Here is a 27259-nt window from a genome sequence, read left to right on the forward strand (position 1 = left end):
ATATAGCAAAATAGATATTACCAAATGCAGAGATATAGGAGACTAACTCTAGGGTCTGAGTGCTTTTGCTGCCCACGGACGCAGTCTATGAAGCACTCAGACAATGTACAGCCCACACCTCACCGATGAGCCGACGTCACGTGACGGTGACGTCAGACGTACCCTACGTACATTTCACCGTAACTGGCTTCATCGGGGGCGGGTTCTAGGTGACTTTGGTAAGTATTTATTAGTTAGCTTTGCTTTAGCAACGAATTGCAGGTCTCCTCCGATTGGTCATAACTGACAGCCAATCGTAGTGCTCATTACAATGACGCACCCCGCTGGATGAAGGGAGTTGAAGGAATAAATAAATACAGTGAAAGCGCCTTTCCTGTGTCATTTATTGCCTACAATGGATGTTACTTAGTACATATCCCTACTCGGGAGATTATAAATCAATATTGGGTAATATGCACCTGCTTTAGGGTATTGTACTGAAAATAACCTAGTTGTTCAGAGAGGTAAGTATAGTGCAAATGATCTTGTACAAATAAAGTGTACTAAATAAGGCTAATGACGCTCTCTCTAAAATGAAGAAGAGAGCTGTCAGAGAGGAAATCCAGACTGAAGGTACTGAGCTCATGTTTGCGGCAAAAAATAAATTAAGTGAAAGCATCACTCCTATTTCATGTGATTCCTATGGTACATGTCTCTGTGAGGGGAAATAAGTCAGTATTAGGTATTGGTACAGATATGGATACGTTTTAGGGTACTGTGCTGAGTAATAACTTAGTTGTAATGCAGATGATATTACACAAACACAAGTTGTACTATATAGGGTTAATACCTTAAGGACAGATACCTAAAGATGTTTTTATTAGGTACCATATCAAAATGGTAAGGACTGGCCTTATCCAGATAGGCAGTTGTAAGATAGTATTACAGAAATGGGGTATAAAGAAACCCCTCATTTAAGCCTTCTGGAGTCAAGGTGGACAGTGTAAAAATCCACCTTGATTCCTTTTGTAGAGTCACTAGCCTCTAAGCGTATTATAGGCTGGCATTCTCAACAAATTGGAAGGAATACTCACGTTCCTTCAACTCCCTTCATCCAGGGGGGTGCGTCATCGTAATGAGCACTACGATTGGCTGTCAGTTATGACCAATCGGAGGAGACCTGCAATTCGTTGCTACGGCAACGCTAACCAATAAATACTTACCAAAGTCACGTAGAACCCACCCCCGATGAAGCCAGTTACGGTGAAACGTAGGGTACGTCTGACGTCACGTGACGTCGGCTCATCGGTGAGGTGTGGGCTGTACATTGTCTGAGTGCTTCATAGACTGCGTCCGTGGGCAGCAAAAGCACTCAGACCCTAGGGTTAGTCTCCTATATCTCTGCATTTGGTATTATCTATTTTGCTATATACAGATTAAATGCAGCTCTGTAATGCTTGAGGTGCCTATGGCTGTTTCATTTCAGCCATCATTACGTGCAGCCTTATTTTGCATCTAGCAGACAAGCCTGCATTTAACTGCTTATAACCAATTGCTACAAGGGGTTTCGAGATACATTGTCATTACACTTATTTTTGACATAGAGACCACCCACATTATAGGGTTCACTAAGGTTTAATTAAGAGGTATATATATGTAGCCAGGTCCCCCGCTATGGCGCTGTCCCCCCCCCTCGCGACACTCACCACGGCAGCATGTAAGTATTAGCCGTTCGTGGGGAGATGCGGGACGGTGGGCGTGGATAGCGTGACTCTCTGGCAGGTGGCCGGTTGCCAAGAACGCGTGCGGACGCGTTGCCAGGCCGCTGTTGGGTCCCGGTGCAGGGCGCCGCCATAGGGACTTGCGCACGCATGCGCAGAAGACATTTTGGCGCGGGGAAGGCAGAGAAGGTTGCGCATGCGCAGGACGAGCGCACGAAAGGCCACCAATGAGAGGAGGGCTCTGTAAGGGGACTTCAAGTCCCATGAGCCTCTGGAGCGACCCCATGACACCAGGGAGCCAATAGGGCTGCAGGAGCTCCCTGCTTGCAAGATATAGATACATTTCGCGGGGTTTTGCAGACAGGAGTTGGTGACCGGAGCAGCTAGGGGAAGGAGGTAGGGTGCAGGAGTCAGTGACTCTCTGCACTAGGCCAGAAATTCCCCTAGGCCCCAGATAGCCCTGAGTCACCCTAGTTGAGTGGGTTAGGGACCCTGCCCCATTAGCTATTCGCTAGTTAGGGATCCAGCGGACGCTGTGTTACCCGCATACAATAAAACACACACTTATGAAAGATAACAGTTTTACTGAACATAAATAACATAGGATATATATATACCACAAACCAGGCCCCGCACGGCCGTACCCTCCAAAGCTCCGCTCCCACTCCCAAGGTGTGTGTGACTGCGCTGCCCCACTATAGTGTTTGAGTTGGTGCACTGATGCTTTGGGTATCTGCCGGGTGATGCCACACCTGGGCACACTGATGCCACGATGCTGGGATCCACGGATCCGATGCTGAAACTGCGATGCCTCCTCCACTACATTGGGTGGGTCCCTTGTGGATTGTACCACCGTAAACAATGTCTTTATTAATGTAGTGTGATCTGTGTCCTGGACTACAGGCCGCAGCCACCGTGTGGCGTCTCCCTGTGTCACTAACACTAATATTGCTAAGCAGGGCAGGGTCCCTATCGTAGGGGCAAGTCCCTATCGCAGCCACAAACTATGTGAGAGTAGGGGCCTCGCTGGGGCATATGGCCTTTGGGGGTATCTGGCCTAGTGCAGATGCCACTGACATCTGCATATATAACTTACTCTTTCCTTATCCCAGCTCCAACTGCCACTCTCCTAACTGTCAGCGCAAACTTCAAGCACACCCAAAGTTGCAATCTCCCCTCAGGAGATTCTAGCAGCCCTATTGGCTGTACTGTGTCATGTGTTGTGCAGCCCCTGGGGCTACTGGAACCATTCATGCGCGAACCTTTTGTGCGCATGTGAGCGCACAAACAAAATGGCGGCGCCCTTACCGGCTACCTGCCTGCAGTGGAAGTAAGGAGAGCTAAAGGGAGGACCGGGCTACATCCTCCCCTGGTGGAAACCCCAACGTTCCCACTTGGGAACGTGTAACACAACAATACAGAAAGTTATATAATAAAAATACAATAAACTATATACAACTTAACACAATATGACTCTACATGAGGTTGTACATTTCCGTAAACATTACTATAACGGATGTCCCTTTGCTACGAGCCCACTGCTGAGCCTCATAATGGGGTGTCCCAATTGAATCATAGGTCAACCGAGTTGGAGAATGCCTAATTCTTTGACTCCGCAGGAGCGGTTCTTCAGCAACTCCCTCTGGGGCGTAATAAACAAAGTCCTGAGGCTCAGCCTCTACTATTGAGGGTATAAATGTTTCTGAATAGTCTCTTTGAGGCACGAAGCATGGGTTTCTAAGATCCAGAGAGAATGAAGGGCTGTTCTGGGTCGGCATAAGCGGGAACAGGTGCTTAGACATTTCTTCAGACCCAGGAAGGCCTGCTCACATTTGGCCGTCCATTTGTCATCGAACGCTGTCTGGCAGAGGTGGCCTTTCACCCTGTGTCCTCGGGGTATATTTAAAGGAGATTGTTGAGAGGCTTGACTTTGCTTTAATACCCCTCCACTAAGCGGCGATAATAGCCACAAAAGCAGAGGAAAGAAGGCAGCTCCATGACGTTCTCAGATCAGGGCCAATTCACCACTGCTTCCACTTTAGCTGGATCAGTGGCGATCCCATCAGCGAACACAATGTGTCCCACGTAGGTCACCGAGGTGTGACAGAACTGGCACTTCTTGAGTGACAGTTTCAGGCCTTCTCGTCCCAGACGGTCCAGCACTTTGAGCAGCCATTCTTCATATTCCTCTAAGGTCTTACCAAAGACGATAATATCGTCCAGGTAGACCAAGCATTTTCAAGGATTCATGTCACCAATGGGTTTCTCCATGAGACGTTGGGGCATACGCGTAAATTGATAGAAGCCCAGGGATCAGACGAAGGCAGTCTTCTCCTGGTATTCTTCACTCATCGGTACCCGGTAGTACCCGGATCGCAGGTCCAAGACACTTAACCATTGACTCCACGTCAGGGCGTTGAGAATCTCTTCGATGGGGGAAGAGTGTACTGATCGGGTACCGTGCGATTGTTCAGTGTCCAGTAGTCGACACACAATCTCACCGACCCATTCTTCTTCCTCACCACCACGATGGGTGGGGTGTAGGGACTCCGGGATTCGGTCACAATCCCCGTTGTCTCCATCTCTTGTTAGACGTCCCTTACATCGTCCACATCCCCAGGGGCATCAGTGTGTGCTTTGTACGTAAGGGACGTTATCCCTGACGGTTTGTACTTAAAGGAGGGTGACATGGATTGAGAATCATCCCCCATACAATAGGGTTCCTTGAACTTTTCCTTGTGGTAGTCTGCTCTCTGAGACTCCTTTGAAGAGGTCGTGGCACGTTCTCCTCATGACAAGTCATGAGTCTTCCTGGGTTTGGAACTGAAGAATGACCTCCTGATCCTCTATCCATTCCATGAGATCCTCGTAGCTGGGAGGATTCTCAGTGTAGATGTGGGAAGTCAGGGAGCGTAATTCACCAATGGAAACATAGAAATACAAAACACACAGTGATAGTGCAACCCTGTTGGGAAAGCAGATCTACAAGACCTGTAACTGCCTAAACTGTTGATATTGATTGGCAAATAAAATGCAGCAGTTAAATGAAAAAAACACCCAGTCACTACAGTAGGAGATGAGTTTACATGAAAATAAAAATAAGAAAATACTAAGGGATAGATATCTCCACAGCAGCCGAAACAGATGGTAACCAGAAAGAAACAAATGGCAAAAATCACTCAGAAAGAGGAAATATGCAGAGTAATGGTGTATTCAATACAGGCGGTCCTCGTTTTACGACACTTCGTTTTACGACGAACGGCTTATCCGACGCTTGTCAATGCATCCCTATGGCCCGTTTTACGACGCCCGAACGGCTTATCCGACGCTCTTACGACGCTTTAAAAAATTGCTACAAATGAACAACCAGACGGCTGCAGGCTAGGGAGATCATTCTGAACAGTCTGTGTGAAGGTTTGGTGGTGTATTTTAGGCCCTAAACCATGGCTGATCAAAGCAAAAAGCAAAGTGCTGTTACTCCAAAAAGGAATAGAAAATCTATAACTTTGGAGACCAAGCACAACATCATAAAGCACTCTGAGAAAGGAGAGACGAACACAGAAATTGGACGTTCCTTGGATATACCTCGTACAACTATTGTGACTATAATAAAAGACAAGGCAAGAATCCTGGAACAGATCAAGGGCTCAGCACCTATGCAAGGTACGACAATAAGGCAACGTGCTGGGCATATTGCTGAGGTGGAAAAACTCCTCATCATATGGCTGGAAGATCAATCCCAGCGTCATGTGCCCATTAGTTTTGCCTTAATTCAGGCCAAGGCTTTGAGTCTGTATGAGGACATTAAGCAACAGCATGGAGAAGGGGCCACTGAGGAAACGTTCACTGCAAGTAAGGACTGGTTTATGCGGTTTAAAGAGAAGGCAAACTTGCATAACATTAAAGTGACCGGTGAAGCTGCTAGTGCTGATGAGGAGGCAGCTAAACCTTCCCTGTTACATTGGCCAAAATTATAGAGGACGGTGGCTATTGCGCACGTCAAGTGTTCAATGTTGATGATACTGGGCTCTACTGGAAGAAAATGCCCAGTAGAAGCTATATTGCAAGAGAGGAAAAATCTATGCCTGGGTTTAAAGTTGCAAAGGACAGGCTGACTCTTCTGCTTGTTTCAAATGCTGCAGGTGATTTCAAGCTAAAACCTTTGCTTGTTTATCATGCAGAAAACCCTAGGGCATTCAAGGGTTATGCAAAGAACACACTTCCAGTGATTTGGAAGTCCAACCGTAAGGCATGGGTAACAGGGAGCCTTTTTGAGGACAGGTTCCAGCATCAATTTGTTCCGGCTGTGCAATTATATTGCATGAACCAGAACCTCGATTTCAAAGCGTTGCTGCTCCTGGACAATGCTGCTGGCCATCCCGTGTACCTGGATGACCATCATCCAAAAGTCATGGTCGTGTTCATGCCCCCCAACACCACCTCACTGATACAGCCGATGGACCAGGGGGTTATCACTTCCTTCAAGGCCTACTATCTTAGGCGAACATTTGCCCAGGCCATCAGAGCAACCGATGTGGAAGGTGGTCCAACCTTAAAAGAATTTTGGAAGGGTTACAACATTCTTCATGCAGTGAGAAACATCGGAGAGGCATGGAATGAGGTGAAATAATCCAATCTAAATGGAGTTTGGCATAATTTGTGCCCGGATTTTGTGTCTGATGTCCAAGGCCTTACAGAGACTGTTGCAGAAGTTACAGAAACTGTTGTGCAAATGGCCAGAGATCTCAACTTGGAGGTGGAAACCGAGGATATTGAGGAGTTGCTCGCCTCACATTCTAACGAGTTGAGCAATGAAGACCTCATGCAATTATAGGAGCTAAAAATTGCTGAAGAGGAGGCCCACCAATCTGCTGATGTGGCACAGCCACAGCCACCTAAATCTTTGTCTAGCAAAATGTTGGCTGCGGCATTCAAGCACATTGATAGCGCACTGGCCATATTTGAGGACAATGACCCTAACATTGAACGGAGTTCAACAGTCAGTCGTGGGGTGTCTAACCAAATCAGCTGCTATAGAGAGATCTACACGCAGAAAAGGAAAGGATCTGTCCAGACTTCAATGAAGAGGTTCTTCAAGAGCCCGAAACCTTCAACCGCACCTATATCACCTCCAAAAAGTCCGTTGTCTATTGAGGATTCCCCCCCCCCCATCATCTTCCTCCAATAATTGATGTGTTTTTTTTTTGCTCATGTACATTTCTGTACAGAATACAGCATAGTTTTATTTTTATAGTTTTATTTTACAGTTCTGGAATCAATAAATATAATGTTTACATCATAATCTATGTGTGTGCTGCATATCTTATTGCTTGAGTAACATTTTCTGTGTATTTTAGCATTAAAAATGCCTTCAGGAACGGAACGTTTAATTTAAACAGTGTTCCTATGGGAAAACGGGTTTCGCTTTACGACGCTTTGCTATCCGACGCCATTTTGAGTAACGCATTGCGTCGGATAACCGAGGACCGCCTGTATACTGATTCCGCAGCAGCGGTGGGCAATAAAAACTCACAAGAACGCCCTGTAATAGGACATATGTCAGACAGGCAGCGTTCTGGCAGAGGGTGTAGAACCAAATGCGACGTCACAGGACCGCAGGGTACGCTGCATTTGGCGAATCCTCCAACCAGCACATGCACAGGACTTCCGGGTAAGATCCCCTCCAGCCGAGAGCTCCACGTGACAGCTCCCGACCTCAGATACTGCAACAGCCAATAGAACAGGATGGTCTTCTCCCAACGCGTGGCAACTTCTGCGTTTCACACACAGCTTCGTCAGGAGAGTAAGATCACCTGGTATTGGCTGTCAGTCTAAACTATCCATAACGAAACCAATCCGTGGACATCTCTCATGAAACAATTCTGCTCTAAACACAATAAAACAATCAAAATACAATATCAAAATGCACAGCTAAAAATAATTGATAGCTTTAATAACATATAAAAAAAACTGCTCATAATAATCATTAAGCCTAAAAAAACGAAAAAGAAAACAGTATTAGTTAAAAAACACAGAATGGTAGCAAACACAAAAGGAGGAAACTCCCATACAAGGAAAGCCAGGGGGAGGGGCAATAACACAGAAGACACCATATACCAAAGAATCTGCCTTCATCAAGCATTCTACAACAATCAGAAAATATTTAAAAGATCCAATACTTAAAAATCCAATATATAATAAAAAGGGGCAACAATTAGAAATTCATAAAAAGCAGCAATGTCTATATCAATGTTCAAGCCATGAGGCTCGAGGGTCTTTAGTTTGAAGATCCAGAAACTCTCTCTTTGGATAAGTCTTCTGTCTCTGTCTCCCCCCCCCCCCACCCTCCAATGTTGATCAACACATTCAATGGCCCTATATTTCAACCCTGCTGGATAAGCATCATGTACTTTTAAAAAGTGTTTCGGTACACTATGAGTTAAAATTTTCTTCCTAATATTACCTAAATGCTCAAGTATGCGGACTTTTAAGGGTCTGATGGTTTTTCCTACATATTGGAGGCCACAAGGGCACTCCAATAAATAAACAACAAAACTAGTTGTGCAAGTTGCAAAGGTATTCATATTAAAACATTCCCCTGTTGAGTGTGATTTAAAATCTATTCTATCTGAGAGGGCTGAGGCACATGCTTTGCACGAAGTGCACTTAAAAAAAACCTTAAGTTTCCTCAGCTATCCTTTCTGTTTCTTAGTTTTAAAAGCGCTGGGGGCTAGTTTATTTTTAAGACTAGGTGCCTTTTTAAAAATTACCTTTGGCCTGTCGCTTAATGTTGCTCCTAGAATGGGGTCTTCTTTTAAAATATGCCAATTCTTACTAATAATGTTTAAACGCCTTCCTGTTATATCTGGTAACGAATGTGATCTGATAATTAGTAGTATCTATCCTCTTTGTTTTTGGTTGTAGCAGGGATTTCCGATCAATGAGGTTTGTTCTCTCTACTGCTAAAGTTACCACTTTTGGGTTATAGTTTCTTTCGTAAAATTTCTTCTCCAAGATTTGTGTTTGAGTATAATAGTCACTATCTTTACTGCAGTTTCTTTTAATCCTTTTCAATTGGCCAAATGGAATGTTTCGAACCCACTCTGGATGATAGCACACACACCTCCCACCGGAGGTAAAAGAGATGCACCGCCGTGAAAGGAGACTGCATGCAGGCAATGGTGATGATGAAAAGACTTTAATAGAACATCAAGGTAAAAGTCTGGCGGATCCTCTGACGCGTTTCAGCCCGGTGGGCCTTTGTCAAAGAGTAATCCGCCAGTGAACAGACAGCCTTCTTATGGAGTGTCAGACCCGGAACACCTGTAAGGTCTAATCACCAGCAGATGATCAGCAGGTGTCCAGGGTGACATCACCATAGTGGGAGTATGATACAAAACGATAAAAACCAGGTTCAGATACACAGTACTAGATACATGGAAACTGTTATAGAAACAAATATAAAACAAAAAATCTAAATCCTGACACGGGTATAATAAAATAAAATAAATAGGCAAAGCCAGACAGTGCCCAGTGATATCTAATAAACATAGCAACCAATGTTATATATAAACTAAGCATAATGAAAATCGCAGTGAATGAAGACTAAATAACAGAAAGGGGGGAAAGAGGAAAGGAAGGGGAAGGGGAGAAAGGGGGGGTGGGGGGGGAAGAGGTGGAGAGGAGGGGGGGGACAATGAAAATGTAGAAATAAATTAAAGGAAATGCTGAAGTTCCCAGTCAACATTTAAATCCATGTGGATGTAATGTATGGAGAGCAAATATCCAGTACATTCCCTTCTATTTAAAAGTTGGAGTCTATCCCCACCTCTAACATTAATGGGGACATGCTCAATACAAATGAATTTGAAATTGGTCATACCCCCCTGTGGGCACTCCATAAAGTGCCTGGACACTGGGTGTGTAACATCTTTTTTCATGATTAATCTAGCATGTTCAGAAATTCTTACTTTCAATGGCCTAATGGTACGACCAACATACTTCTTGTTGCACCCACATATGATAACAATACTACATAACTGGTATGACAGTTAATAAAAGACCTTATTCTATATCTATCTTTGGGGTACAAAGGGAAGCCTTTTGGTATGTTACCCAAGGGTTTATGTTGTTTAGATTGAAATAAACTTCTTGAGACCGAAGCAGCCAATGTGTTAGCTCTTTTAAAAGCGAATCTCAGACCGCACTTGGTGATTAAATCTAAATCAGGATCTAATTTAAGAACGTCCCAATGTTTGAAAACAATTGTACGTATTTGCTGTGCTTGTTTATTAAATTTTTGTAATGAATTAAATCAGTACGGTCCTCCTCCCTCTCCACCCCTAACCCCCTTTCTCCCCTTCCCCTTCCTTTCCTCTTCCTTTCCTCTTTCCCCCCTTTCTGTTATTTAGTCTTCATTCACTGCGATTTTCATTATGCTTAGTTTATATATAACATTGGTTGCTATGTTTATTAGATATCACTGGGCACTGTCTGGCTTTGCCTATTTATTTTATTTTATTATACCAGTGTCAGGATTTAGATTTTTTGTTATATATATGTTTCTATATCAGTTTACATGTATCTAGTACTGTGTATCTGAACCTGGTTTTTATCGTTTTGTATCATACTCCCACTATGGTGATGTCACCCTGGACACCTGCTGATCATCTGCTGGTGATTAGACCTTACAGGTGTTCCGGGTCTGACACTCCATAAGAAGGCTGTCTGTTCACTGGCGGATTACTCTTTGACAAAGGCCCACCGGGCTGAAACGCGTCAGAGGATCCGCCAGACTTTTACCTTGATGTTCTATTAAAGTCTTTTCATCATCACCATTGCCTGCATGCAGTCTCCTTTCACGGCGGTGCATCGTTTTTACCTCCGGTGGGAGGTGTGTGTGCTATTGCGGTTCATTATCGGTGGCACGCCGGACAGCTGACTTTCCTGTCCAGTCGACAACTGCGGGGGAAACACCTAATCAGCACAGATAAGTTCCTGGCCATCTGCAGGGTGTCGGTGTGTGGCTTCATTCCTCTATCACCTAACGGTCTTCACTGCTCCCCTAACCGTGAGTCTCCACATACAATACCACTTGTGCTCGTTGGAGAGCCAGTTGTTAAGAGGAGAAGGTTACACTCATAGGTTTATGTGGGAGATTGGCCGGGACTCTATACACTGGCGACACACTTTATTCGAGCTCGGCTAGTCCCACGAATTCGGGTATACCCGGGTGTATTGAGGTTTGTGACTGTTTTCTGCCCGAGTGCATTGAGGTATTTTCCAGGCAGAGATTGAAGCATTTTATTCCCGCTGGCTGCAATACTGCACAGTATATATATATATACTGCATTACAATTCATGAATTTATGCCATCTGGTAGACACGCGAAGCATTGCAGCCTATTAAATCCTAATCATTATCATTTAACAGATCAGCCGCCCGTCAGCCAGGCATGAACCCAGGCTGGGAAGGCAAATGCAACGGGGCTTGTCAGAGGTGAGGAGCGGCGCATTCCAGGTATCTGCCAGGTACATACTGGGTATTTGCTCGAATAAAGTGTGTCGGTGCAGTATGTTTATTTATCTACTAACAGGACACAGCTATCTAACTGACTCTTGAAGCGCCTGAGTGTTAACCTCTTGGTTACCTGTCACATACCACTCTGGATGATGACAGCTTGATTTTAAAATATAGTTATTGGCATCCACTGTTTTAAAAAAGGTCCTGGTGTTAATCTTTCCATTCTCAATAAAAATGACCAGATCCAAAAACTCTACCTCCCTCTCACTAAACTTACTCGTGAAATGGAGGTTTAAGGTATTAGCGTTTAAAAGATCTAAAAATAATTAAAGATCTGCCTCACTACCCTTCCAAATAAAAAAGATGTCTTCTATATATCTTTGCCAGAGGTCCAGGCTCGCACCAAACGGGTTCTGGGACCAAACACATTGTGATTCCCAGACGTCCATAAACAAATTCACGTTGCTAGGTGCGAACATGGTGCCCATGGCCGTACCACACTTTTGTAGATAGAAATCTCCATTAAAAGAAAAATATTTATGCTCAAGAATAAAAGCCATACTTGTCAATATAAATTCCACTTGCTCTACTACATAAGGAAGTATGGGGAGAATCCCATGGACTCGTTTAGTACGCATGTACTAGGGTTTCCACATGTCGGCTCCACTCTGTCTTCTGAGCGCCTTTCAACGTACCGAGCATGTCCAGCAATGTCCTGTTGAATCTCTCCAGCAGAGCGTCACCCACCGGATGGTACGGAGTTGTTCGAGACTTGGTGATGTCCATGATTTTGAGTAGCTCCCGGATCAGTTTGCTTTCAAAATCCCGGCCTTGGTGGGAATGAAGGCGGTTAGGCAGGCCATAATGCACAAAGTACCTTTACCACAGTATCTTTGCCACCGTGATGGCCTTCTGGTCTTTGGTCGAGAAAGCCTGTGCATATCGTGTGTAATGGTCCGTGATGACCAGCACGTTACAGATACCTCGGGCATCTGGCTCGATGCACAGGAAGTCCATGCACATCAAGTCCATAGGACCCAAGCTCTTCTGGTGGTCCATTGGTGCAGCTCAGGTAGGAAGCGTCTTGCATTGAATACACCGGGAGCACCATCGACAGTGTTGCATTTTTGGCCAGAAGAAACGGTCTCTGATGAGTCCAAAAGATTTTTCCACACCGAAATGTCCATGCTCATCGTGCAAGGCTTTCAGAACCATGTGTTGTAGGTTCCTGGGGAGAACCAGTTGTTGTCTATCTGGGTGGTTGTGGTATTGCACCACTCGATAGAGTAAGTCATTGTCGATCTCGAACTTATCCGCTTCTAACATGAGAATGGCGACCATGTCGCTGGGAGCACGTTTCAGAATGTCAGGCTTGTTTTTCCAGGATGACATGATGGATGATGCCAGCTATGGGGTCCCAAATCTGATATTGGACCATATTCTTCCACGTTATGATCTTATCATGGGTGATATTCATCCCTTCTGGGTCACAGTAAGTGGCAGGATGGCTTTGGATTGACATCCTAATGAGTCCGCGACCCTTAATTCTGAGAAGGCCACTCTATCTCCTATGACAGCGGCAGTTTTGCACATGGCTCTCATCCCTGGTTCTGGTATCTCCTCCCACCAGTCATCGTCTGGAGTGGGGCTCAGCCCTGGTCTCCGGGATAGTGCACCTGCTCCAATATTCAGAGGTCCTGGTTTATATTTCAGCATGAATTGGTAGTTTGATAGTGCTGCCAGTCACAGCCACCAACAGAAATCATGGGGCCCGGGACAAATGAAAGGAGCAGGCCCCCCCCCCATTGCGCACCTACCGCAGAATTTTTTTTAGCGCGCAACTTTTACTTAACTTTTTTCTTGTTAATACAAAAACATTACAATGCAATCTGTTTATTTTAATATTTTCAACAAAAGACAAAGATACCCAATGCTACATCCTATGTGACAAAAGACCTGGGGGGGATTCAGTATGGGACTGGTGTGTTCCCTACCGTCTTCTGGGTTAGGGTGGATTCTGATATCTCCTGTGTGTAGCTTGAGAGTCAGATCTGGAAGAAATCTGGAAGATTCTCTCCCTCTCTCTCTCTGACTCTCTCCCTCTCTCTCTGACTCTCTCCCTCTCTCTCTCTGACTCTCTCTCTCTCTCTCTCTCTCTGACTCTCTCCCTCTCTCTCTGACTCTCTCCCTCTCTCTAGAGAGAGAAAGAATAGGGGGAGCAAAAGGGTTTAGAGCATATTAACCAGCAATAACAATCTTAATACAGGTCACTGTCTCTGGAGTGTCAATATACAGATGATAAATCAATACTCACACGGCCCTGTGTGAGCAAAGTTGCATAGGGGTGTCTTGATTTTGGGGGTCTGGTCTGTCCACGTAGTTAGTGGGGTTAAGGGTATACATAAGTGAAGCAATAACCATAAACACTTACACGGCCATGTGTAAGCACAGTTGTTGAAAGGTATCTGTGGTATACACCTAGATTGCCCGTCCAAAGTAATTCCAGGGGTGCTGTGCACGCTGCTGCTGCTGGCAGGCAGGGGGTTAAATACGGGTCTCCGTCACGGTTCTCCCGTCCTGGGGTTCTTTCCCTCCCCGTTTCAGCAAGGGTAGTGAGTGAGGCAAAATTACAGTGTGATATCAGCAATGATCTTTAAAAACGTAAACGTTTATTAAACATTGAATCACAACAAATGCACTCACATAAAATAACACTGTCCCGGCGTGCTCCCGTGGCTGTGGTTCGCAGATGTTCCTGGCCGCACTCTCCTCCGCGTCCGGAGTCGGAATAGATGGCGGTTCCTGGCGCGGCTGTGTCTGCAACTGCTTCCACCAGCTACGGAAGCCCCAATAGTTCAAAAAGTCTTCACCGAAATAGAGCTACGCGTTTCGCCGTGTAAAACGGCTTCCTCAGGCTCAAAATGTGGTTTGAAGGGGGTCAGTATGGTTTATATAGACCCATGTTAATTGATACTGTTAACAGTTTAATGTTTATTAGATTTATATTTAGCATTTGTCAATGCAGTGTCCTTTTACACATGGCCGTGTAAGTGTTTATGGTTATTGCTTCACTTATGTATACCCTTAACCCCACTAACTACGTGGACAGACCAGACCCCCAAAATCAAGACACCCCTATGCAACTTTGCTCACACAGGGCCGTGTGAGTATTGATTTATCATCTGTATATTGACACTCCAGAGACAGTGACCTGTATTAAGATTGTTATTGCTGGTTAATATGCTCTAAACCCTTTTGCTCCCCCTATTCTTTCTCTCTCTATATCCCACAAGGGCTTTGGAAACCCCTTTCTGGGGTTGAGCACAGGGATCCTTAACAGACTCCATTGTGAGAGACCACCTCCATTTGGTTTGTTATTCAAGCATCATACTGCACCCCCCACCCTGACACAACACGTAAGGTAAGCGCCCGGCTCTTGTTTGCATTTTCTCTCCCTCTCTCTCTCTGACTCTCTCTCTCTCTCTCTCTCTGACTCTCTCCCTCTGACTCTCTCCCTCTGACTCTCTCCCTCTCTCTCTCTGACTCTCTCCTCTGACTCTCTCCCTCTGACTCTCTCCCTGTCTCTTTGACTCCCTCCCTCCCTCCCTCCCTCTCTCTCTCTCTATCTCTCTCTCTCTCTCTCTCTCTCTCTCTCTCTCTCTGACTCTCTCCCTCTCTCCCTCTGACTCTCTCCCTCTGACTCTCTCCCTCTGACTCGCAACCTCTCTCAATCTGAATTGCTCCCTCTCTCCCTCTGACTCTCTCCCTCTCTCCCTCTGACTCTCTCCCTCTCTCCCTCTCTCCCTCTGACTCTCACCCTCTCTCTCTGACTCTCTCCCTCTCTCTCTGACTCTCTCCCTCTATGACTCTCTCCCTCTCTCTATCTCTCTGACTCTCTCCATCTGACTCTCTGACTCTCACCCTCTGACTCTCTCACTCTCTCCCTCTCTCTCTCTTTGACTCTCTCCTTCTCTCTCTTTGACTCTCTCCCTCTCTCCCTCTGACTCTCTCCCTCTCTTACTCTCTCCCTCTCTCCTTCTGACCCTCTCCCTCTGTCTCTCTCCCTCTCTGACTCTCTGACTCTCTCTTTCCATCTGAGTCTCTGACTCTCTCCCTCTGACTCTCTCCCTCTCCCTCTGACTCTCTCCCTCTCTCCCTCTGACTCTCTCCCTCTGACTCTCTCCCTCTGACTCTCTCCCTCTGACTCTGACTCTCTCCCTCTCTCTCTGACTCTCTCCCTCTCTCTCTGACTCTCTCCCTCTCTCTCTCTCTGACTCTCTCCCTTTCTCTCTCTGACTCTCTCCCTCTCTTTCTCTGACTCTTTCACTCTCTCCCCCTCTCTGACTCTCTCCCTCTCTCTGACGCTATCCCTCTCTCTGACTCTCTCCCTCTCTCTGATGCTCTCCCTTTCTCTGACTTTCTCTGTCTCTGACTGTCTCCCTCTCTCTGATTCTCTCCCTCTCTCTGACTCTCTCCCTCTGACTCTCTCCCTCTGACTCTCTCCCTCTTACTCTCTCCCTCTGACTCTCTCCCACTGACTCTCTCCCACTGACTCTCTCCCTCTGACTCTCTCTCTCTCTCTCTCTAACTCTCTCCCTCTCTCTCTGACTCTCTCCCTCTCTCTCTCTGACTCTCTCCCTCTCTCTGACTCTCTCCTTCTCTCTGACTCTCTCCCTCTCTCTGACTCTCTCCCTCTGACTCTCTCTCTCTCTCTGACTCTCTCTCTCTGACTCTCTCTCTCTCTGACTTTCTCTCTCTCAGACTCTCTCTCTCTGATTCTCTCTCTCTGACTCTCCTTCTCTCCCTCTGACTCTCTCCCTCTGAATCTCTCCCTCTCTCCCTCTGACTCTCTCCCTCACTCTGACTCTCTCCCTCTCTCTCTGACTCTCTCCCTCTCTCCCTTTCTCCCTCTGACTCTCTCCCTCTGACTCCCTCTCTCTCTCCCTCTGACTCTCTCCCTCTCTCCCTCTGACTCTCTCCCTCACTCTGACTCTCTCCCTCTCTCTCTGACTCTCTCCCTCTCTCCCTCTCTCTCTCTGACTCTCTCCCTCTCTCTGACTCTCTCCCTCTGACTCTCTCCCTCTCTCTGACCCTCTCCCTCTCTCTGACTCTCCCTCTCTCTGACTCTCTCCCTCTCTCTGACTATCTCCCTCTGACTCTCTCTCTATCTGACTCTCTCTCTCTGACTCTCTCTCCCTCTGACTCTCTCTCTCTCTCTGACTCTCTCTCAGACTCTCTCTCTCAGACTCTCTCTCTCAGACTCTCTCTCTCTCAGACTCTCTCTCTCAGACACTCTCTCTCTCTCTGAGACACTCTCTCTCTCAGACACTCTCTCTCACTCTCTCAGACACTCTCTCTCTCAGACACTCTCTCTCAGACACTCTCTCTCTCAGACACTTCTCTCTGAGACACTCTCTCTCAGATACTCTCTCTCTCAGACACTTCTCTCTCAGACACACTCTCTCTCAGACACTCTCTATCTCAGACACTCTCTCTCTCAGACTCTCTCTCTCTCTCTGACACACTCTCTCTCTCAGAGGACAGTACAGTGATTAGAGCACGAGCGAATCTGCCGCTACCATCCGCACATCACTGTTGAGCAGAGTCCGGGAGAATCTGCTGTTGCGAATCTGCAGTTGCGGTTACACATTCACAGGCGGTCCGTATCACAGAGGTTGGAGCCACAGAGCTGCAGAGGTCTGTCCCCGCAAGAGCAGGGGAGTGCCCCACCGGGAGCCGACGCTGAACATCAGCACGTTACCGATGCCAAAGAGGAACGCTCGGAGCAGACTGGCCATGATGAGAGGGGACACTCTCTGAATAAACACTGCCCGTACCTTCTTACTTCTGGTAAGCGGGTACTTCAGCTACAGCAGGAGTGTATTAGTGGGATCTATTCCATTCTCATACTTATAGCAATAATATTTGCGTTTTACTAATTGTGTTTTATTAAATGTGTTTTTTATAACTATCAGTCACCTGTCTGTTCTCAGCATTTGTTGTTTGTATTGTGTTTTTGTGCATTTGTGTATATTTGTTTAGGTTATCATACAGTATTACACTATGTCATTTTATTTATTTTTATTCCATGTTTGACCATCTACACGTGGAGTACTCCATTGGATCTGCCAGTACCATCGATTCTGGTTGTATATATCCTTTATACTGTATATGTTTTGATTTATGTGCCGAGCGCCAGGGATATAACACTCTTTCCACTCTCTCTCAGAGGACACACTCTCTCAGACACTCTGTCACACACACACACACACACACACACACACACACACACACACACACACACACACACACACACACACACACACACACACACACACACACACACACACACACACACACACACACACACACACACACACACACACACTCACTCAGATACACACACACACACACTCAGACACACACACACTCAGGCACACACACACAGACACACACACTCACACACACATACACACACACGCATACACACACACTCAGACACTCAGACACACACACACACACTCAGACACACACATACTCAGACACACGAGGGAAATCAGAATGGGGGGATCGGAGCAGGGGGGGATCGGAACGGGGGGGATCAGAGCAGGGGGGGAAATCAGAGCAGGAGGGCAAGGGGGAAGCAAGGCAGGCATGGAGCAGTTCTCACCTGACTTGCTCCATGCAGGAAAGGGCGGGCCTCACTTTGCAAGCTCAGATAGAGCTTGCGGCGGGCCAAAAATAAATCCTGTTAGCGTGCCAACACGCGCCAGCCAATCAGGAGAGGGGGGAGGTTTTTTTTTCTTCCTTTGAAGAGACGCGCGCGCTGCCTGGCACATCGCGAGCGCGCTAAATCCTGTCACCCCGTGGTGACCAGGCGACTGGATTTATCAAGGGGTATGGCCACGCAGGGGGCCCAGTTGGCCGGGCCCCCTGACTCACGGAGCCTGGGATGCCAGTGACCTCTGTCCCCCACTGTTGGCGGCCCTGCTGCCAGCCATTGCTGGCCAGTAGCATCTAGTTTGGCAGTTGTTAGTATGTAGGTGAGGGGATTATTATCCGTCCTCACTTCGAAAGATTCGCCGTACAAGTAGTCGTGGAGTTTGTCCACGTTAGCCCACTTGAGGGCGAGGAACTCCAGCTTGTGTACAGGATAATTCTGTTCGCTGGGAGTCAAACTGCGGCTCATATAGGATACCAGTTGGAGGCCTTCTGGGTGCTTCTGGGGCCATAAGACTTGCATTTACATGGAGGACGTAGGGCTGTCCCAGATCGGCAGATGCAAGAACAGGTGCTTTGGTTAAGCTTTCTTCAGGCCCAGGAAGGCCTGTTCACATTCAGACGTCCATTTATCATCAACTGGCTGTTGAGCAGAGGTGGCCTTTCGCCCGGTATCTTCGGTGTATATCTTGAGGTGATTTTTTAGAGGCTTGGCTTTACTCGAATACCCTTCCCAAAGCGACGATAGTAGCCACAGAAGCTGAGGAAAGAGCATAGCTCGATGACATTCCCAGGTTGCGGCCAATTCACCACAGCTTCAACTTTGGCCGGATCAGTGGTGATTCCATCGACAGACACAATGTGTCCCACATAGGTCACCGATGTGTGACAGAACTGGCACTTGTTAAGAGACAGTTTCAGGCCCTCATGGCCCAGACAGTCCAACAGCTTTAGCAGCCATTCTTGATCTTCCTCCAAGGTTTTACCGAAGACAATAATATCGTCCAGGTAGACCAAGCATTCCCAAGGATTCATGTCTCTAACGGTTTTCTCCATTAGGCATTGAAATGTTGCTGGAGCCCCACAGATACCTTGGGGCATGCGTGTAAATTGGTAAAAGCCCATGGGACAGACAAAGGCAGTCTTCTCTTGGTATTCTTCACTCATCGGTACCTGGTAGTACCCAGACCGCAAGTCCAGAACACTGAACCACTGGCTCCCAGTTAGCGCATTAAGAATCTCTTTGATGCGAGGAAGAGCGCATCAGGTATGGTGATCTGGTAGGGCACGGTTATTCAGTGTCCGGTATTCAACACACAATCTTACTGATCCATTTTTGTTTCTCACCACCATGATGGGAGAGGCATAGGTACTTCGGGATTCAGTCACAATCCCTGCAGTTTCCATCTTTTTTAAGACGTGTCCCTAACATCGTCCACATCCCAAGGGGCGATGCGATGAGAACACTCTCGGAAGGGTGTAGTGTCACTCAGCCTGATGGTGTGTTGGGAGCTGCGACTGCAGCCCATGTCCATCTCACCTGTGGAAAATACAGCACAACATTCTTCCAATCTGGCTGTTAGCTGGTCTTTCCACTCGGCCGGCAGGGTTGAGTCTCCGAAGTTGAAAGGTAGCTCGGTTGGATGCTCTGACACCGCAGCGAAATTCACCTGGGGCATAGTCTCCACAGGGGTGACATGCTATATTTGCCCCAATCTTTGTCCCTCATCAAAGGCCATGCAATACCTCTGCTGCTTGGCCGTTGCTGCTGAGCCTCTCCATGGGTGCCGTTTCAGTCGGTGCTTCCCCCTCTATGTCCCGGTATGCCGCGTCGCCTCGGAGTTACTTCCTGGTCTCACAGGATTGGCCAGAAGATGATACGCCCTCATCTGGATTCACCGTCTCTGTGCTAGCTAGCTGAGCCTCTCCGCTCAGTGCGAGTACAAGTGTAGGTCAGGAGTTGGTCAGGAATTGGTCACAATTCTCTGTACTGGCTTATATGTTACTTCTACGCGTTTCTTCATTTGGTGTGAGTTTGTCAGGGATGGGTCTGCACCTCAACCAGCCCTGATACTTATACACACCCTGCTGATTGGACAACCAATAAATGGTTTAATGAATAAATTAAGCACTAGTTCAAAACAGGTGTGTTCATAGATATCCTGGGCAATAGGAGTGGTTTAGCTATCAGTGGTAAGGATATCTTTGGTGAAATGAACTTAATTTAAACAATATGGTGAGTGATTAAAAGACACAATTAGTATTGATTTTGGATGAACAGTGGTAAATATACTTGTATAAAAGTTTCCAGTAGGTACACATATTTAAAATACATAAGAGGATGTTATAATTCAAAGGGGACTATATAGAATGATTGAACTTCATAACATGAAAGTTGTCTCACAAAAAGAGTTGTAAAAAGCACACAAACATAACCATATAATTAATGCAAAGGTCAAGGCCCCTTGATAGTGACAATATATTGAGTTAAATGGACACTCGGGCATAATAAACCATACATCAATGATAAAAATTATTATTAAAAAGTGATTCAAAAATGTTTTTAAATTTTTTAATTGAATTATATATATAGTACGGTGACAGAATAAAACGTCAATTTAAAACCCACGGACTAAAAATATGTATTGGCACTTGTCTTATTGGATACATTAATCTTTATAATGGGATAAATATGTTCAGGAGGGATGACATGATCCAAGGGAGGTGAATTAAAACTGATCGATATTAAAGATGATTTGATAAAAAGTAGATTAAAAAGCAAACAATAACTATTTAAAAGCTAAATAAAATGGATAAAGTTTAGAATGGATGCTGGCATTTGTTATTTAATTGAAAGGCTAAAAGATCAAGATCCTCATTCAAACCTTCTGGATACAACATCTGTAATTTAAATATCCAGTATGTCTCTTGTTTCCTAAGTTTACAGAGCCTATCTCCCCTCACGGAACCTATTTTAACCTGTTCAATGCCTGTAAGAGGCATACTGGCTGGGTCTTTGTTGTGTTTCTGAATAAAATGCCTAGAAACACCATGCCCCTGGAAACCATTTAGAATATTACGTCTATGCTCCCGAAACCTTTCTTTTAAAGGTCTCGTAGTGCGTCCAATACACTGTATCCCACAGCTGCAAGTTAATAAATACACCATATAGGAACTGTTACAGTTAATATATTGTTTAATATTACAATTTTCATTTGTGGTTTTAGATTTAAAAACCTTCGCTTTGTTAGTAATATGTGGGCACGTCAGACATCTAACATGTCCACATTTGAAAACCCTGGTGGTGCGCCTAAAAGCCAATTATTTTCATTTCTTACAGTCTGCGTTCGTTCTTGGCGACAATGTGTGCTACTTAACACACTCGGTGCAATAATGTTTTTAATATTCTTTGCTCTTCTAAATACAATGTCTGGTCTCTTCTGCATATTTTCTTTTAGAATTAACCACTTATAGGAGGACTTTATATGGTTTTATTATTACACTCAGGAGAAACAAGTGGAATTTTTATCTGTACTGGCTTTTGGTCTGCACTCCACAGGGTTATAGCTATCAGTGGTTATTCATCATTACGTTTTTTGCTATTCATTTTTTGCATTATTGAGTGTATGTTCACTTAGCCTTAGGCTTTCCCATTTATTACTCATTGTGTTTTCATTTGTTTTAAGGTTTATTCGCTCAGTGGTCGGATTTGACCCATTATTCACCCTTAGAAGCTTTAGATCAGTTCCAGGAGGATAGGTGTGTACATAGCCAAGCGCACCCCATACACACTTTGTGCATGTACCTAGGTACATTCTTGCCAATTATTGAAAATGTAGTCCTGCAATATGATTGACTGAGCAGTTACTACAGTAGATACAGTACAATTGGTGGACAGCTATAGAGAGCGCGGGGCTCAAGAGCCAGAGCCTATCAGAAGTTTGTTCTCATCGTACAGACACACATGTAGGATATTGCTTGGAAATCATAGCATCTTTTTTTTCCCTCCAGAAAATAAACTTTGACATCAAGCGGAAAAAGGAGGAATTTCGATGGACCTCTAATATCGCTTTTTTAAAACGTTGCTTGCGCATTGTGAATTTTTATTGATTTATATTCAATACTTTTTATTGACGTTGCATTTGTTTGAATTTTGCAGAATAATTACAGTAGACTTGCATGTGTAATTAATTCTGCTAAGAAACCCCAAAAATAAAAAATTATTTCTTTTATTCTATATGTATTATTTATTATTAAATACTTTCAACTTTTGCTAGGCTTGCTCTTCTTTTCATACTGTTTTTATTTTATGCGCATGTATGTATGTCTCATTGGAACCTTGTTGAAACGCATATGCGTGTCATCACAATTAGGCGCATGCGTGTATGTCTTTGAAGTACTGTACGGCAATAAAATTGCTATTTGAATTGATATTAGATTTTTAAGACAACTAACGATTGCCCACTTGAGTTTCTCGACGATATTGCAGACAACGCTAAAATACCATTTTCTGCACAAGATAAAAACACGAGTCAACGCGTTTAAGGCGGTACGGTTGGAAGAAATCACGTGCCATGACATGTGTATTCCGAGGTATACAACACGTGAAGTGTTCGAATAACGTCCGCTGCATCTGTACGAATGTAGTTTGGCAATTGCTGAAACCTTTAAATTAAAAAGCTTTACTATTAGATTTGGATGTTAAGGTTTTCTGGTATCAATAAAGGAACACGTAATACATCGCCCTCTATTGCACTTGAAATTGCCTATAGGCCTTGAACCAAAAACAGGTGGCACATTCGACCGTAATTTAGTGGGAGCTAATAAAGTTTTTTGGCACTCAGCCTCCTATAGATAATGGAGGGTTGTGGATCCAAGTGATCTTTCAGAACAGAATCATGTGTCAAAATGCCCCAATGCTTATTGAAGATGTCTCTCACTGACCTGTGAGACTGACTATATTTTGTTGAAAAGACCATCTTGTCTTGAGGTAATGACCTATTCTTCTTGGAGGCTCTAGCCTGATATTTCTCTCTAGAAGATCTCAATAGTTCCTGTCTATCTAGACAGGCTGCCTGCCTTCTGAAAAGATTCCTCGATTAGTGATTCCTTAAAACCCTTCTCAATTAATTTTGCCTTCATAGAATTACACTACACAACAAAATCCAAATCAGAAGAATAGTTACATCTTAATCTACCAAATTGGTCGAACGGAATGTTTTTCAGCCAACCCTGGTGATGACTACTATTAGCATGGAGGTGGCTGTTAGTGGCCACCTCCTTGATATATACATCTGTTTGAATTGTGTTGTGAGAATCAATCTTTAGGCAGAGGTCAAAAAAGACTATGGAAATGGAATCAACATTAGATGTAACTACCAGACAGACAAATGTGTTCGAAGTGAACTAAGAAAATAAATCTTGAATATCCCCAAAATTAGAATCCCAAATGCTAAGAATATCATCGATGAAACGCCCATAGTAGACCAGGCCTGCCCCGTATGGGCTGTTGGTCCAGACCTGACTTTCCTCCCAGCAACCCATAAATAGATTGGCATAACTCGGGCGAACCTGGTCCCCGTGGCCTAAAGGTGATGTTGTGACGCAAACAAAAAATTATTGTGTGTGAGAATAAATTAAATAACTGAAATAATAAAATTATTTTGTGAACCCGACAACCCATCATCACCGTCAAGAAAGTGCTTAATAGCTGCCAGACCTTTAGTGTGTTCAATACATGTGTACAATGATTGTACATCACACATGGACCATATAAATGATGGTTGCCACTTTATATCTCAGATTGAGTCAATGACATGCAAACTGTCCCTAATATGCGACCTCAAAGAAGTCACTTAAATCTGTAGAAAATAATCCACATAATGGGACAGATTAGATCTCATCGACCCAATCCCAGATATAATAGGTCTGCCAAGGAGATTAGTAAAGGATTTGTGTACCTTTGGTAAATGATAAAAAATAGGCACCCGAGGAAAAGTGGAAAAATACATTTAAATTCAACTTCAGTAAGAACACATTTGGTCTGTGCCTCTTTCAATAAACAGATAGTTGTTCCTGATATTGTACAGTGGGATCAGATTTTTAGTTTAGTATAGTTTAGTTTAGTATAAGAGGCCTTATCTCAAAGAAGACATATTGCTTCTTCAATTTAAACGGTTTTGTCCTGTAGGACAATCCCACCTCCCTTGTCTGCTTGACATATATACATACATAGCATATCATGTAGAAGAGGAGTGACATTATAGGGAAAGAAAGTATGATAAGGGAATGGGATGATAAGAGAGTGATATGACGGGTGAGTGCCCTACCTCCTCTGGTGCACCTCCTCTTCCTCACTCCCCTCTCTCTCTCTCATTCCCCTATCCCTCTCTCTCCCCCTTTAATACATCTCTACCCTCCCCTCTCTCTCGCCCTTTCCCTCCCTCCTTCCCCTTTCTTTGTCCCTCTCTCTCACTCCCTCTCTAGCTCTCCCATTTCACTTTCTCTTTTCTCTATATCCCCCACACCTTTTTCTCTCTCCCCGCCTCTCTCCCACACTCCTCCTCCCCCTTTCTCTATCTACCTCACTCTCCTCTCTCACCCTCTTCCCCCCACCTAACTTCCTTCCTAACTCTCTTTCTCTCCCCCATATCCCTCTCCCCCTTCTCCCTCTCCCCCATCTCCCTCTCCCCATCTCCCTCTCTCTCTCCCCCATCTCTCTCTCTCTCTCTCTCCACTCTTCATCGCCCCTCTCTTTTTTCCTCTCTCCACCTCCTCTTTCCATCCTCTCTCTTCCCTCCTATCTCCCCTCCCCATTCTCTCCTCCTCTCTTCCCTAATTTCCCCTCCTCTCTCTCCCAAGCTCACTCCCTCTCTCTCCACCCCTATCTCAATCTCAACCCTCTCTCTCCCTCCTCTCTCTCTTGATCCCTCTATATCTTCCCCCCATTTTTCACTCCCCTCCTTTCTCTACCTCCTCTTTCCCAAATCTCTCACCCTCCCCTTCCTCATTCTCTCCTCCTCTCTCTCTTGCCCATTTCCCCTCCTCTCTCTCCCAAGCTCACTCCCTTTCTCTCCACCCCTCTTTCTCACTCTCAACCCTCTCTATCCCTCCTCTCTCTCTTAATCCCTCTCTATACTGTATCGTCCCCCATTTCTCATCCGCCCTCTCTCTGCCTCACTCTCTTACACCCTCTCTATCTCACCCTTTCTCCCCACTTTCTCCATCCCACACTTGCTCTAAATCCCCTGTTCCCTCCCCTATTTCTCTCTCCCTCCCCCACCTCTCTCTATCCCTCCCCCTCACCCCTCTCTCATCCTCCCCCACCCCTCTCTCACATCTCTCCTCTCTCCCTTTCTCCCCCCTCCATTTCTCCCCACCTCTCTCTCACCCACACCCCACCTCTCTCTCACCTCGCAACAAAACATATTGCTTGTGTCTGAATGGAGATAATGCCACCATTAGGTAAGACGGGTGTAACAGAGGCAGTGCTAACGCTACATGACGTTACATCGCTTCTAATGAGAAAACAGCCGGTCTTTTTGCATAGTATTCGCTTTTTGGGTACCGGTTAAACGCAGGGAAAATAACACGCATTACCCAAATAGACCATACGTTATTTGCACTAATTTAACAGAGCTCGGTGGCTCTGCCCCTAAGTCTTTTAATATCCTCTGATGTATCCCATCTTTCCACATTGGCTTTTTGCAGTGTTAAAATTGTAATTAGTATTCTATCCTCTGTAAATGGACGTGTCCACCTCCTTTCTATCTCCATTCTAGTTCCCTGATTGTTGAGCGCTCCCTTCACCTTTTGCTGATAATTATTAGTGTTGTCTGCTATACTTATGGCTCCCTCAACATGACCGCCTACTTCTTGGTTTAGTTCTGTTATTCCTCCTTTTATTTTCTTCCTTTTACTTATATAAGTAAACATGTTTTGTCTCACTCCTTTACTGACTGCGCTATTTTCTCCTCTGCTTCGGCCTTAGCACATCTGATTATTTGCCAAGCCTCCTTCTGCATATCCCTAGTCTGCCTATATTACTACAAATCTGACTGTATTTGCCTTTACAATACCTTCCACATCCTTAGAGAACCATATTGTCTTTCTTCTCTTTGTGCTTTTGTTAACCTGCCTGACACCGTGGTATGCAGCCTTTAGTATAGCATCCTTTAGTTTTCCCCTGCTCTTGTGCTTAACTCTTGTTCTTCATTTCCAATGAAACCATAACAGCAAAATGTTTACTTTGTTCTATTACATTACAGGAAGATTATTACAGATTGTTATTTGAGTTTATACACAGAAAATCTTGTATAGACTTTGCATAACTTTACTTTTAATGAAGTCTGAACAAGCCAGAGAAGTATATTAGAAGCAAAATAAATAAATAAATATATATATATATATATATATATATATATATATATATATATATATATATATATATATATATATTCAACTTGTGAGGATTTAGATACAGTTCATACAAAGAAGTTGTGTCTGTCAGTTAAAGATTTTTCTTTAGCTCAGCTGCATTCCTCATACATCCACGTTGAGCAACACAGTCAACAATGCAAGAAACGTGCACATGATATTTGATCAAATGTACTGTTGGCATATGCAAATTTATTTATTAAAATGGTTGGAACACAAGAATATTGTGTAATTATCCATAAATGTGAATACAGGTGGCTTAATCAGTAGCTCAATCAAAGTCTGAGCCACAGATCGACCGACCTGGGCTAAAGTGAGGATATCCTGAAAACCTGACCTGTTGGTGGGGGGTGGGGGGGGAGGGGAGAGGAGGGTGTCTTTAAGACTGGTGTTGAGAATCCCTTGAATAAAGGAATCACAAATTATCACTAGAGATGTACGAATGTCTTCAAATTTGCTTTGCTAATTTTTGGAGGTATTGTTTTGTTACATCTTGTAAAAATTTGCATTGCTTGAACATTTTTTTGCCAGAATGTTGGGGAAATGGCAGTATATAAGTATATAAGGGGCCACGTTGCCTGGAACATTGACTTTAAAGGCTTAGCAAAAACATTTCCAAAGGAATGCCATATTTCATGAATTTATTTTTTGTTCAAACTATTATCAATTTTTACCTGATTCACGAAGTTCAGTAAAAAGATTTGAATATCTCTACTTACAGTACCACCATCTAATATAAATTTTGGGTAGAAGGGTATATTGCTTTTGTAGATAATAGTCTGAAGTACAGTATCTGTGCATTTTGCAACACTATAGCACTATTTAAACTTTGTATGTTTTAAAATGTCAGTCTACCTCAATATGAGACATTGGTCTTGTGC

The sequence above is a fragment of the Ascaphus truei genome, chromosome 8 (assembly GCF_040206685.1).
Source record: "Ascaphus truei isolate aAscTru1 chromosome 8, aAscTru1.hap1, whole genome shotgun sequence".
Lineage (NCBI taxonomy): Eukaryota > Metazoa > Chordata > Amphibia > Anura > Ascaphidae > Ascaphus > Ascaphus truei.